This window comes from Nymphaea colorata, chromosome 6 (genome assembly GCF_008831285.2).
Source record: "Nymphaea colorata isolate Beijing-Zhang1983 chromosome 6, ASM883128v2, whole genome shotgun sequence".
In the NCBI taxonomy this organism is placed as follows: Eukaryota; Viridiplantae; Streptophyta; class Magnoliopsida; order Nymphaeales; family Nymphaeaceae; genus Nymphaea; species Nymphaea colorata.
Genome location: NC_045143.1, coordinates 10,448,013 through 10,453,196, shown reverse-complemented (window position 1 = coordinate 10,453,196; position 5,184 = coordinate 10,448,013). Strand labels below are relative to the sequence as shown.

The 5,184-nt window shown below is 38.9% G+C and overlaps 1 long non-coding RNA gene across 1 annotated transcript; it reads left to right on the top strand.

Moving 5' to 3' along the window:
* The first annotated feature begins 3,210 nt into the window (after window positions 1–3,210).
* Window positions 3,211–4,872, top strand: LOC116256508 (uncharacterized). The gene is made up of 3 exons (XR_004173141.2): window positions 3,211–3,759; window positions 3,867–4,030; window positions 4,417–4,872. It is a non-coding gene; the product is annotated as an uncharacterized LOC116256508 (long non-coding RNA).
* Window positions 4,873–5,184: the final 312 nt, after the last annotated feature.

The window sequence follows — 5,184 nt, the reverse complement described above, 5'->3', positions numbered from 1 at the left end:
TCTGATTTACCATGGTATATATATTATTCTAAATATATCAAACCTAACTTTTTTTTTTTTTGCATTAATGCATGCGGTTGGTTTCTAAACAAACAGCATTAATATTACTTGGACGAAAACAGATGGGGATGGAATGATGAACAGTGCAATTGACTTGATTTGTGGTTTTAAAAGTGCAAAATGTAAAGACTTAACAAAAATAAATGAATCATTTTATAGTTTCAACTTTAAAAAAAATTATAGAGATGGAGCAATGAATAAAACCCCGCTTACACAATTAAAAATTTAAAATACTAAGGTAGTATTAATATGCATAAGAGAGTCAAAATAAGAGAAAAATTAAACGATCAATTTTTAAAAAGAAGGATGATAGGGCGTTTGAAAAAAAGCCGTAATAGTAGCAGGAACTGGATCTTTCCTTCGGGAGGGAGGGCAGTCGGAGTCCCGCTCTACAACTCCACCTTCTCTCTCTCTCTCTCTTCGGGTCTGGAACTGGATCTTTCCTTCACTATCACTTTCTCTCTCTAAAACCAGACATTTGAGAAGATCCTGAAACACTTTCAAGAGCAGAGTCTGAAAGCCTCTGTCACCCGACTACGTAAAGCCCTCAATTTCACGAGTTCATAATGCTAAGACCGTAGTGTTAAGAATACAAAAACTAATTGATTTTTTTTTGAAACTGCAATTTCAAATTCAGTCATTTGAGATCAAACGCAATCATAGTGAATGTCTCTTGTCGATTTCCACACACTACTCTCCTTGTGTGGATGATGTGTAGATGCGGTTATCTCTCTCTCTTCGGGTTCGAGCCGAAAAAAACCTGGCCCGGGCTCGATAGGCCGGCCCAGCCCGGCCCGACTTCCGACCTCTTCTCCCCTCCCGCTCCCCCTCTTCCTTCTCCTCTCTGCTCTGCCTCTCCCTCTCCCGCTCCCGTTCTCCCTTTTCGCTCTCCCACCCTAATCTAGAAAATAAACTAATTCAACGTACACATCATCTCTATACATATATATATATATATATAAGCTCACCTTTATGAATACCTTGGATGGAATCTAATTAGACCTGGGCATCGGGACGCTCAGCTCGGGCTTGGCCCGGCCCGCCCTCCCGACCGCCTTTCCTGTCCCCCCACCCTCCCGTCGCCCCGCAGAAGGAGGGGGAGTGACGAGGGAGACAAAGGTATTCATTCTCCTCTCCGCTCCGCCTCTCCCTCTCCCGCTCCCGTTCTCCCTTTCCGCTCTCCCTCTCTGCTCCCCCTCCTCCTCTGTCTCCCTCGTCACTCCCCCCTCCTTCTGTCGGGCGACGGGAGGGTGGGGGGACAGGAAAGGCGGTCGGGAGGGCAGGCTGGGCCAAGCCCGAGCTGAGCGTCCCGATGCCCAGGTCTAATTAGATTTCATCCACGGTATTCATAAAGGTGAGCCTATATATATATATATGTATAGAGATGATGTGTACGTTGAGTTAGTTTATTTTCTAGATTAGGGTGACCAGACTTTCCATTTTCAATGGTTTTTAAATAAAAGCAGTTGTATATATGAACTATGAATTTATGTTTGTATACATGAAAATGGCATACTAATCGTGCTTTCCAAACTAGGAAAACCAATTTTAGAGGAAAAAAAATCAGTTTGTCGGATTCAAAATCATGTGAAATTTAATTTTCATGTTTCATACATAAATAACATTAAAAAAAAATAAGTAAAGTCATGAAAATTGATGGTCAGATAAATTTCACGAGTTCATAATGATAAGACCGTAGTGTTAAGAATACAAAGGCTAATTGATTTTTTTTTGAAACTGCAATTTCAAATTCATTGTCATTTGAGATCAAACGCAACCATGGATGTCTCTTGTCGATTTCCATACACTACTCTTTTTGTGTGGATGTAGTTATCTCTCTCTCTCTCTCTCTCTCTCTATATATATATATATATATATATATATATATATATATATATATATATATATATATATATATATATATTGGAGAATGGTTAGATGCCATCCAACCGATTTGATTAGAATTTTTAGTTGGTGGAGCCTATCACACAAAAGTATAATGGGGATAAAAAAAAACCAATGTGCTTTTCATGTGACCTTTTTCGCAGCAATCATACATTGTGTAGTATTTATTTATGTATACTATCAAGTGCCTTTTTACATGGGACAAAGTAGGTTTTTCACCTTATGGGAACAAGTTTTTCTGCACTTAAGCAAGCAATAACGTCCATGAACCCAAATTATAGTTGTTGCATATAAAATAATAATGAATATTGTATGAAGTGAATTTCCAAATTACAACTAATACACCAAGTACTTATATATGATGAAACATGATGATGACAACCGACGTATGATTACTTAAACATGAAGGGTGAATTTGTAAAAATTGAACGACTGTTGGACACATATAGACCTTTGGATGCATTTTTCATGCACTATTTTGTTGAAAAGATTTTTTTTTTTTACTTAGGAGAAACCGATTTGAGTGCAAAACCTCTAAAATCATATTCTTAAGTTTCCAAGGTTATGGTTTATTTAGGAGTATGGGTAGAGGTATAATGCATCATTCGACTTAAGTGTTGTGCTTGTCATTGTTGGTAATTTAACGAAATTATATACTGAAACATGACAATGACCACATTATTCAAATCTCAAACACCTTGGTTGAGATCTTCCTTGACACTTGTTTGTACTACACCCCTTGAGGCACTGAAATGAAAATTCTAAGCAAAAAAAAAAATGTAAAGCTAGAATATGTATTGTTATATATTTTGAAGGCTAGTTCGAGGAAGGCCAAAGCCTTTTCCATTCCTCATAACCAACTCCCATCCAAATCGTAATTGATAACCAACTCCCATCCAAATCGTAATTGTTCTTCTTGAATTTAATTTCATATTGAAAAACAACTGTATATGATGTGAGCATGTAACTGCCGCACGACTCAAGCAAGCAAATAAGGAAATGGTTTTATATAAAGAATGTTTTGGTTGGAAAAATGAATGTAAATAAATTGAAGGATGGGAGCAAAGAAGGCACCTGAAGATATAACAGCATATATATATATATATAAAAGTCGATTTAACCCGACAGACAAATGACCTGACGTATTCATTCGATCCTGACCGTCTGATCCGCACACGATCGGATGGCCAATATCAGAGAAATGGAGTGGCGCGGGAAAACCCTCGCCTCTTCCTCATTCCACTTTCTCGCATTCTCTCTCGCTCGCTCTGCCCCCCTCGCTCATCCACCCTCACCCCCCTCTTTTCTCTGGTCCTTCCTCGCCTCCGGAGGTCAGGTCATTGCACTGTCCACCAGTTAGTTTTCGATCCTGCAGCAAAGGTCTATATGGTTCTTCATGGTCTAGATTTTCACTTTTGGGCGTCGACGGGAAATGGAGGAAATTGAATGGTAGTCGCTCTGATTTTGGTGCTACCAGTTACGCAAAGGCATTGGAGTACCCACTGGTCAATGGCGTCGTTCACTGGGCACGGAATTGCGGTGGGTGTGGGTTCCCTTATGCTGGTTGCCCAATTACTCGAAGAACTATAGTCTCCTTTAACGTGGGTAGCGAGGAATTCCAGATATTCTCACACCCTAATTGCTGTCCTGCTGTTTATCCTGCGACTTATCGCCCGTGAATGTCATCTAGAGTCTGCTCCCTTGGTTGAAATCAACAGATTTATGCATCTAATGCATTCAGATGCCACCAAGCAAACTATGGATGGATGGGTGCTCAAGGATTGTGATGGTTAGGTGTGGAAATAGGATTACAATATTTCATGAATTTTATTGATGAGACCGACGCTCTCTTTCCGTGCCAAGTTTGATGCTGAAATTTTGTTAATTTTTGTGCATTGAAGGACCAATCTTGCGAGCACAAGCTACCTGTTCTGTAATCCAACACGGAGAACATTTCAAACGTTGCAAAATATCCAGGGAGGACTTTATTATCACTCCCTAATGGGTTCCTATGTAGAGAGCCTTGTTTCCTGCAACTTTGCAAGGCTCGTAGATTGAGTTGAAGGTTTGTTATTCTTGGACGAAAGTTCTTATCTCCTTACAAGACGAGCTCTTTCTTTTTTGTGAGAAGCATACCCTTTCCTCAAACTATACACAGTTGTTTATTTTAATGTTGACACACCATCTATTCTCTGAATTCCTGATCTTGAATACTTTTGTGTTTGTTTATGTATCAGACGTTGTTCAAATATGGTTCTCTTTGAAGTTTATCCTGAAGACTAGGGCTGTGTGCTGTCTGAGATTATTTCAAGATAATTGAGGATACCAGTTTAAATTTGTAATCATGAGATTCTTCATGTTTTAGAAGCAAAATGGTCAAGAGATTCTCAAATTGGCTTTGTGTTTCCTAAATCTTGGGCTGTTGTTTAACCTTTGTATCTCTGTCTGCAGAGATGGGCGCCAGACAGGTGCTGCACAGGGAGGCTGGATCAAATGAGATGGTAGAGAGATATGAATATAGAAGGCAAACTGTTTTTTAACAGGGGAAACATGCTGTTTTCAATCTACAAAGTAAGGCCAGACAAGTTTAATTGTCAAAATCTTGTATCTATTATAAAATTGTAGGGGTGCATGCATATGGGTTTTCAAACACAACCATAGAAACCATAAATTTTAAATCTAAAAGTAATCAAATGCCCCAAGGAAAAGAGATATAGAACTAAAAGAAAATGATGCAGTAAAAGGATCAAATGCACCACCGGCACCAATCCACCACGTAGCTGCAAGCAAAGGGAAATCGAAAGAGAGAAAAAAAAAAGTTTCCCTTAAAATTTGTAAAAAATATATATAAAAAAGTTTCCCTTAAAATATCTATGCGCTCCCTTAAAATTAACAAAAGAAAAAGAAAACAGCTAGGCCTCCATTAAAATTTGTAAACAAGTAAAAATCCGGCTCATAAACTTTTTCCCCCAACCCTTTAGCAGGTTAATTGAAAAGGGAAAAAAAGGGAACCTTCATGCCAGATTCTGCCTATATGTCACCCTTTGAAACCATTTCCATTCAATTGGCGGCATTGTCTTCTTACAAGAACTCAAATGTGACGCTCATAAGCTACATAGTGTCTGCTTCCTTGGCTTGAAGCCCTATATAACTCAAACTCATTTCGTCTCAATTCCTAATATATACCATTCTATATGGCAATCTGGGGGACCTGTGCCC